The 10108-nt window shown below is 43.5% G+C and overlaps 1 pseudogene; it reads right to left on the bottom strand.

Moving 5' to 3' along the window:
- Positions 1-858: 858 nt before the first annotated feature.
- The window catches only part of LOC142139824 (remodeling and spacing factor 1-like), a 63823-nt pseudogene continuing 54573 nt past the window's right edge, over positions 859-10108 (bottom strand).

Raw genomic sequence — 10108 nt, 5'->3', positions numbered from 1 at the left:
TAGTTGATATCTGAGTGATGACAGTGATGGGCACTATGATGGTGGCGAACCCCTTGATAAACTACCAATAGAAATTGGCAAAGCCTATAAATCTCGGGATAGCTTTTAGACCCTGGAGCTGTGGCCAATTAGTAATTGAGGTACCTTCTCAGGGTCCATCTGTAACCCGGAACCGGACACCAGATAGCCAAGAAACGGAAATTGACCTCGAAAATACACTTCTCCAGCTTGCAGTACAACCGATGTCTATGAATACAAGCGAGTACATCCTTGACATGAACACGATGGGAAGAAAGTTCCTGAGAAAAGATCAAAATGTTGTTCAGGTAATCAACCACTGAGACATACAGAAGATCCTGAAAAATCTTGTTGATAAAAGATTGAAAAACCACTGGGGCATTACAAATTCCAAAAGGCATTAGAAGTATTCGTAATGTCCATCACGGGTGTTAAAGGGGGTCTTCAATTCATCCTCTTCTCGCATACGGATTAAGTTAAAGGCCCCACAAGGGTCCAATTTGGTAAAGACTTGGAGCTGAGGGGTACAAGGTAACTTTTTTTTTGTTGTTGTTTTTCTTTCATTCTAGGATGGTTTCTGTCAGCGAAATTAATTACCTATGACCACAAATGCAATGAGAGAAAATGATTAATAAAATGTACAGAAATTATCTTTAAAACTTCAAAAACTGGACTCTTCGCAGAAAGACTGCAGGACTGGTCAAACGTTCGTTCTATAAAAGGTAAAATCTATAGTGAAGGTTTTCTAGGAGGAATAAAACCACATTTCATAATTTGCCCGCTGGTATGATCTACTGTGGAATAAATTAGCACAAAAATGGAAGAGGTGGAGTCTTATAACTATTCACTGTTGCAGACATAATCCACAAGATCAGTTACTCTCAATAGTTCATCCTCATCTTCCTCTGGTACTACCACTTCCTGACTGCTCCCTGTCCCATTGGAAGCCTGGCTGACTGTGGCTGAAGTGTCCTTAGATGTTTGAGTCTTTTCACTTGGTTTCCCAAATAAATTTTTAATAGTTTCCTCTGAGCTTTTTCCGGTAGTGGAAGGCAAATCCACCAAGCTGTAGTCCAATGGGCTCCCATCTTTTGTAACATTTTCAAAGTAATCATCATCGTCACTCTCTATCCGATAACAAGACTTTTTAGGGCTTTCTGGTATGGTGATCATTGCCAGTGGCTTATCCTCTGTGCAAGGCTTTTTGCTGCTGTAATCCTTGGCGTCTCCTTCCTCATCTTCATCTGCCTCAATGTGATTCAACCGCTTTCTGACATGTTTCTCCTCTTCCTCCAAAATTTGATCATCTGAACTTCGAATGCGTTTCCTCAGCAAAGGTGTCATAGTTTTAACACCGTAGGAGCCACTGGCTGGTGTTTTCGCAACTAAACAGGGAGGCATAGAGTCTAACGCACCCCAGTCTTTGCCAGGGACCCCCACTATGAGGTATAGACATCACTGCGTAGGATGCGCAGGTCACGGCTCTCTAAGTTATTCACCAGCGCAGTGGGACGTTGAACAGGAATTATCAAAGAATCCGGGTCAAAGCCAAGCAGTAGCGCAGTACACAGGGATTATCAGAAGGAGCGTCAGGAACAAGCAGACGGTCAAACCAAAAAGACTGTGCAGTAAATCGTAATCCAGCAGAATAAGCCAAGGAACAAGCCAAAAGTCAGCAAACACTAGGATACAGGTGAATCAATGGAAGTGCTGGAGTGAACCAATACTCTGACACCCTAATGGTGCCAGTGTTCCTTATATAGGGGAGAGTAGGAGCTGATACGGCAGTCAGAAGACAGCTTACCAACGACAGGAAGCCACAGAAGAGCATCCCGCATTCGTCACTGTGCATGTGCAAGCAGCGAGCCGACACAGGGCTGGAAGAGCGTCCTGTTGCTAGGCATCGGACATGAAAAGCAGGGCAAGAGAGGCAACTGTCCCCTGTACCTAGGGGATGTGCGGGGACAGCGCCTGACAAAAGGCTACCTTGCATTCCGAGGTTTTTCATCATCACTGTCTTTGCATTAAGAGCTGGAGAATCTACATTTGAGTACACGTGTCATCTCTTTCCTACATCGCCTCTTCATTTGCCTGCTTTACCTCATCGGCCTCCTGTAGTGTCGTTATGGGCGGCGAGCGCCAAAGTCACTGTTATTAGACTGCTGGTTATTGTTTTCATATTGATTTTCTTCAGATACAACAAATTCATCCTGAGAGCCTTCACTAATCTGGAACTCATCTTCACTCTCCTCTCCATCCACATTGCTGTCACTTCCCAGGTAATTTAATTGCCTGCGTTTTGCCTGCCATGTGACAGCCCTTTGAGGCTGTTTTCCCTCTGTTCTTTCTCCTTCCAAGATTGTGGATACGTCTTTCCCACTGTGGTCAGTGATGTTGGCCATGTCGTTTCCTCGGCTGCCACCTCCACCTCCATCTGCATCTCTGATGATATCTTCTATTGCTTCATTGATCGCATTGTCAAATCCATCAAACCTGTAACTGATTAATTTTCTGGTCCTCGTTGAACGCCTTTCCAATGGCTTAGGCTTTTTCTTCTTCTCTTCCTCCGTTTCTTAAACTTCTGGCACATCCTCGGCTTCTTGAGTAGGAATAATGTTCTCAATACTGATTCCAACCTAAACCAATCATTCTTTCCTTGCTCCGCCCACACTTTCTTCTTCAAAACAAATCTAAATTCTGTAACTGCTCCTCAAGCTTCTCGCATAGTAATTTATGTTGGCAAGGAGGACAAAACCATTCTAAATCAGGAATCAACATCAGTGATGATCGGAGACAGGCTGTATGATATCTACTATCACACGAGTCACACAGCAAAATCAGCTCCGGGTGGTTGGGGAGGCTACACTTCTTGAACGGTTTATCATCTTCCCCTGAGGCATCGTCCTCTTTTTCCTCCTTTTCCGAACCCTCCTCTGAATCCTCACTATCTGACTCCTCCGTTTCCTGCTCACTAGATGATTTAAGCCTACTTCGCGATCGGAAGTTGGTCCAGCGTTTAGCTTTCACATTTGCATGGGTTTCTTCTTTATTTTCTGACATGGCCCCCTTTCAGATTTCCTCTCTTTTTCCAGTTTTGGTGGAGCAGACATTTCCTCTTCATCACTCTCCTTATTCTCAGGCTTACATTCTTTGATTTCCGCTACTTTCGCTGAAGGTGTGGAAATTCAAGGAGATTGCCTCAGTCTCCGTCCAATGTTTTCCTCTGTCTTCGCATCCTCTGCATCCTCCTCAGTGGTATTCTCCACAGGCAATTCAGGGCTTTTCCTCTTGCTGGAGATTCAGATTGTCAGTTTAATGCCATCTTTCTTTCTCTCAGAGGTCATCTACTTGCTCTCTGGTCCGCTATTCTCGTCTTCTGGGGCCAACTTTAATTTGTGTTTATTTTTGGAAACTAGAGATGGCTTTTTTGAAGTCTTCTCCTATTGTATTCCCATCAACTTTGTAATCTTTCACCCTTTTAGAGTCAGACGTCACACTGATGTCACCTTCCATTGCAGATGACTTATCCTTACGTTTGCACCTTAAACTAAAGCCTTTCTTCCCCAATACATCTCTTGCAGGTTATTCATTTTCCACAACTTTATCAGTAAACGCCTCAGGCTCCTCTTTTCCTTCATTTTCTTCTCTTTCTTTATCTTCAATGGGTTTTTCAGGCTTCAGTGTTGAGTTCTTTGTGGAAGTTGTTTTAGAGAGAAGTAATTTTCTTCTTGCAATTGCATTTCCTTTAGCTTTTACATATTATGTCTTTGATTCAGACTCCTCTTTCCTCCTTGCTCTTCAGTGTTACAGTGTTTTTCAGTGATGCACTCCTCTGGTTTTCCTGATACTTTCTCAACGTCAATGCTTTCTGTGGGTGATACCTTGGCAGGCTTCTTTGCAGACTCTGAACTACTAACATTTTTCTTAGAGTCTCCCTTGACCTGAATCTGCTTTTCTTTACCACAGTCTGAAACAGATTCTTCTTTTTTCTTTTCTCCTACATTGACTTCTGCACTATTTTTCTCTTAATTCAGCCTCGCAAGGACGGACCTTCACAGAGGCCTTCAGAGAAGATTCTTCTAACGATGTGGTGGTGAGATTACTGCTTAGTCCCATTACACCTTCCTTGATGTTCTCTTTAAGCTCTTGTAAACTTTTTTTTTTTTTTAACTTTTTATTTGTAACAGCAGATAGATATCAATATAAGGCACAACCGTACATGTCATTGACATTAAACAAGAACCAAGGTTCCACAGTATAAAAATTGGAGAGAAAGCAAAAATACAAATGAGTATATAAATATAGATTATACATTATGGTACATTCCAAGTGGTAGTTGGGAATTAAAGGCCTACGTGGTGAGTATACAAGTAAGGATTTTTCCTGTATCAAAGATAGACCATGTAAGGTTGGATATATATATAACGAATAGAGCAAACTGCTGGGTTTTTTAAAAAAAATTATGTTGAGGGGAAGAAAGGAGAGGGACTGGGGTGGAGGGAGAGGGATTTTCCAAATTGGAAATACATCTCTAGCCTAGAATCCTATACGCCAGGATGCTAGTGAAAAAGAAAGGGGTAGACAGAAGGGGGTAAACAGAGAATAGAGAAAGTAGAGAGACTCAGAAACAGGTAGATAGTAAATTAAAAAAGAAAAGAAATAGAGAAAGAGACAGAAGGGGTGAGCATTTAAGGCTTACAAAAAGCCTGGCATAGTGCTATTATTAAAACTGTACCAAGGACCCCACACTTTGTGGAAATTGGGAACTGTGTCATAAAGAAGACTTGTCACATATTCCATGGAAGCAGTATGCAAAGTTCTATTTATAACAGCTTCTCTAGAGGGTTGTGAAGCTTTCTTCCACTCACTAGCTATCTGTATTTTAGCTGCATTATATATATATATATCAAACAAGTTTATCCGATGACTTAGAGATCCCTTTGATAGGCTGATACAGTAGCACCGATAGCGGGTTCTTAGGCACGTTGATTGAGGTAACCTGTCGTATAAGTAACATTACTTCGTCCCAAAATCTAGGTACTAGAGGACAGTCCCACCAAATATGGAGGAAAGAACCCACATAACCACAATTGCACCAACAAAGATCTGAGGTGTGGGGGAAGATAGAGTGTAATCTCGCAGGGACCATGAACCATCTAGTGTAAATCTTGTATGAGTTTTCTCGAATAGCTGTATTAATGGAAGACCTTGATATCTTTTCTCGAATGAGCGACCATCTCTCCTCGTCCACAGTTATTCCAAGATCCTGTTCCCATGCCCATTCAAACGGTTCCGTGGAAGGGGATGAGGAGGACACGAGAGAACTGTACAGGATCGATATATAGCTACGACGACCCAGGTTATAACTGCAATGATTTTTAAAGGGTGTTGGGGAGCGCGGCTTAGACGTTTGTGTCTGGGCTTGTATAAAGCTTTTTATTTGCATATAGTGAAAATATAAATTGCTTGGAAGCGCATGTCTCTCACTCAGGTCTGTGAAGGAACGTGGTGCATGCTCACCCATCAGGTGGAAGAATCAATCTAGTCCCACTTTCCTCCAAGGGTAAGCAAAAGCCTTAATGCAACACTGTGGGAAACGAGGTTGTCTCCACAGCTGGGTGAGAGGCGAGGGGTAGGGGGATAGTGCGTATTTTTTATTAATTTTGTTCCCTATCTCCAATGGATGGAGGGGGTAACAGAGGCTGAGGCTGGTCTGATACTCCCAGGGATCCAGGGTAAAAAGCACACTCCTACATCTGGGGACAACAATTCTTCAATATCCACCCATTTTTTAAATCCTACAGACGAAAGCCAATAAATGAGATGAGTCAATTTTGTGGCCTGATAATATTTGTCAAATAAGGGAAGGCCCAGGCCACCTGTCACACGCTGCTCATTCGGCTTCCATAGACAAAGGCTGAGACATTCACCTGTGTCTCATTAGCAGGCCTCAAACCTCTGAGTTCTGATCTGCGCATTACCTGTCTACTTCTAATTAAAATTCCTATTGGTTCCTGTTTTGGCTCCAGACTTGAAAAGGCACTTCCTCCCTTTCCTCTGGGCCTGTGTGGTTACCTGTAGTTACCTGTCTGGTTAGGTTTCTACCCATTTTATGAGCTCTCACCTGCTCGTCAGTGCCTCTGCTGTGTCGCTACTCCACGGGCTATACCGCTCAAGCTGCACCTGCCTCTGCTGTGTCGCTACTCCACGGACTATACCGCTCAAGCTGCACCTTCCTCTGCTGTGCCGCTACTCCAAGGGCTATACTGCTCAAGCTGCAACTGCCTCTGCTGTGTCACTACTCCACGGGCTATACCGCTCAAGCTGCACCTGCCTCTGCTGTGTCGCTACTCCACGGGCTATACCGTTAAAGTTGCACCTGCCTCTGCTGTGTTGCTACTCCACAGGCTATGCCGCTCAAGCTGCACCTGCCGCTGCTGTGTTGCTACTCCACAGGCTATGCCGCTCAAGCTGCACCTGCCGCTGCTGTGTGCTACTCCACAGGCTGTACCGCTCAAGCTGCACCTGTCTCCGCTGTGTGCTACTCCACGGGCTATACCACTCAAGCTGCACCTGTCTCCGCTGTGTGCTATTCCACAGGCTATTCCGCTCAAGCTGCACCTGCCGCTGCTGTGTGCTACACCACGGGCTATACCGCTCAAGCTGCACCTGTCTCCGCTGTGTACTACTCCACGGGCTATACCGCTCAAGCTGCACCTGTCTCCACTGTGTGCTACTCCACAGGCTACACCGCTCAAGCTGCACCTGCCTCCGCTGTGTCGCTGATCCTAGGACTGGACTGCCTAAGCCACACCTGACTCGTCAAGCTGCTGTCCCACTTTCTCAAGTAATCTCTCTGAGCTGTCCTGTTCAAGCTTCATATACTCCGCATTTGCCTCTGTGGCTTAGTGGCACTACAGGTCGTATCATCAAACCGCATGTTGTTACCTTTTCTGGCTGAACTGTTCCTGTAGCTACTAAAGCACATTAAGGCATTGTATAGTACCTCGTTCCTGCCGCATCTGACTATAATACTGCCTGGACTGTTACTCTCTCCTCTGATGTGCACTGCCCTATTGTGATACCATATACCTGCTGCCTTATCTTCTCCACCCTATTGCTGGACTGTTCATTCTATGCCATATTCAATTACATGCTGATTGTTCACATTGCATGTGATATTGCCGGTGGCTCTGCTCACCATGTACTACACTCTTAGTGTATATATATATATATATATATATATATATATATATATATATATATATTGAGACTTTCTTGTTATATTCATCCAGTCATCATTAAACCGCTGATTGTACTTTTATCCTGCATCTGTCATCTATTTACCCTCTGGATACTACTACCACTTGCCAGTGTGTTACAATACTCTCACTCCCCAAGGATCCGTTCCTATAACATCTATTGAACGGATCCAGAGTCCAGAATACCAAACCGTGACACCACCGTTATATTTGGATTTAGCTAGACAAACTTTACTACGTCTGGGTCTCCCCTGCCACACAAACTTGCCACAGAGAGTTTGAATAGAGCTCAGGAAAGAATCTGGTACTTTGACCGGGAGAGTTTGAAATAAGTATAACAACCTAGGTAAGATATTCATTTTAATAGTATTGATTCTCCCAAACCACGAGATGCAAAGAGAGCTCCAGGTCAATAAATCCTGCTTTATTATAGATAGCAAAGGGGGATAGTTAGCCTGAAACAAAGTTTCATAAGAAGTTGTGATAAAGACTCCCAGATAACGAATTGCTCGGGGCGCCACTGAAACTCAAAGTTAAGTTCCAGTAACTTCTTTGTGTGTGGTGAAAGATGTAATGCGAGCGCCTCCGATCTGGAGTTATTCACTTTATATCCAGAGAGAGAACCAAAATTCTGCAACTCTAGGAATAGATTAGGAAGGGAGGTTTGAGGTGAGGATAGAGTGAGGAGGACATTGTCTGCAAACAACAAAATCTTATATTGTCTACTATTAACCTGAATTCCCTTCACATCTGGGTTCAGTCGGATCAGAGCAGCAAGTGGTTCAATACATAGCGCGTAAATAAGAGTGGAGAGAGGGCATCCTTGTCTTCTCCCATTGTTAATACCAAACACGGATGAACTCAAGCCATTTGTCGACACAGAGGAGGACGGGTTATAATATAGAGCTTGAATACCTTGCAGAACATGACCAAAGAATCCAAAGAATTGAAGGGTTTGAAACATAAATGGCCAAGATAGCCTATCGAAGGCTTTCTCTGCATGTAACGCTAATATTACAGAAGGAAGTTTGGTTTGATTTATTTAGGAGATCAAGTCTATGGTCCTCCTGGTGTTGCCCAAGGCATGTCTGTTAGGGACAAACCCGACTTGATCTGGGTCTATAAGCTGTTACAGGTGGTTGTTCAACCTGTTTTCCAGGATCTTAGCAAATAGCTTAATATCCGTGTTTAGCAGAGAAATGGGTCGATAATTGGCGCAAATTGTGGGATCTTTGTTGCGCTTGGGTATAACTATAATATTGGAGCGTGTGGTTTCTCTATGAAACTGCTCCCTTCGGAGGATCGAGTTGAAAGTAGAAAGTAAGTGCGGGGTCAGAATATGTGCAAAAGTTTTATAATATGAAGTGGTAAATCCATCAGGACCAGGAGCCTTAGATGCCTTTTGAGACTTAAGGGCTACTTTAATCTGCTCCCCACTGATATCCTCATTCAATTTAGAAGCTGTAGTCCTATCTAATTTTGGTAGGTTACAGGTCTTTAAAAATTGTTGGATAATAGACGGTGAGGGAGGTAAAGGGACCCCCAATTTGTTTAGGTTATATAAGGATTCATAAAACCTATGAAAAGAGTCGTTGATGACTTTTGGGTCATAATTCAACGTACCCTTTTTGTCTCTTATTGCCATAATTGCCCATGCTGCTCGTTTGGCTTTTAGTTTATTTGCTAACATAATGTCAGCCTTGTTGCTTTTCTCATAAAATTTTTGGTTGAGCCAGTGAAGGGCTCGTTCAGTCCTTTCCACTAGCAAAGATTGAATTTCACCCCTAGTGGATACCCTCGAGCCATTTCAATTGGGCAGTAAGAGAGTTTAGTTTTAGAGTTTGTTGTTTTTTGCGAAAGGAAGCAAACTTAATAATAGCCCCTCTAATGACTGATTTGTGCGCCTCCCACACCGTGGAAAGAGAGGAATCAGGAGTCAGATTAAGGTCAAAATATTCTTGACGGTGAGAGCCCATCTGCTCTTTAAACAAGGACAGTTTAAGCAAAGATTTGTTTAAACTCCAAGCCGAGCTACTTTTAGATCTGTTCATGAGATCAAACGAAGCTGTAACTACTGAGTGATCGGACCAAGGATTGGGGAGTATTTCAGTATGAGTGAGAAGTTGTATAACCTTACTACAACCCATTATCATGTCAATTCTGGAGTAGGAATTGTGTGGATGTGAGTAGAAGGTATAGTCATGAGAGGAGAGATTGTGGGCCCTCCAGGAGTCAAACAGACCAGCCCCAGCCATATGTTTAATTAACGTTTTTGATTAAATAGTAGGTGGGGAGGGGGGGGGGCGTGTCACACACCAGACCTGTCCAGTTCCTCTGACAGAATAGTGTTAAAGTCCCCTCCTATCAAAAGAAAGCCCCTATGTATTTTACTTAGCTCAAGAAAAAAATTGTTAAAGAAGCTAGTCTGCCCTGTATTGGGAGCATACAAATTCACCACAGTAATAGTTTGGTGTCCTACGTGACCCACCAATATAATGAAGCGGCCCTCACAATCTAGACTAGACACTGTAAGCTGAAAAGGCACGGAGTTTCTGATTATGACGGGAGCTCCACATCTCTGGACGGGCAGGGAGGCATATTTCACGGTGGGGAATCTACGAGAGGACAAGGAGGGATGGTCGCCTTTTTTAAAATGCGTTTCCTGTAGAAATACAAAATCTGCTTTCAAATCCTTTACAGTTCTGTGTAGAAGTGACTTCTTTTGTAGGGTGTTAAGCCCTTTAACATTAATGGATACAAAAGTAAGAGACATGGTCCTCTGCGGGAGCACTGAGAGACGTACTAGAGTGAGAGAAGAGAGCAAGGGG

The sequence above is a fragment of the Mixophyes fleayi genome, chromosome 2, assembly GCF_038048845.1.
Source record: "Mixophyes fleayi isolate aMixFle1 chromosome 2, aMixFle1.hap1, whole genome shotgun sequence".
NCBI classification, from domain to species: domain Eukaryota; kingdom Metazoa; phylum Chordata; class Amphibia; order Anura; family Limnodynastidae; genus Mixophyes; species Mixophyes fleayi.
Note: the sequence above shows the minus strand (reverse complement) of the source record. Positions and strands in the feature narration are given on the sequence as shown.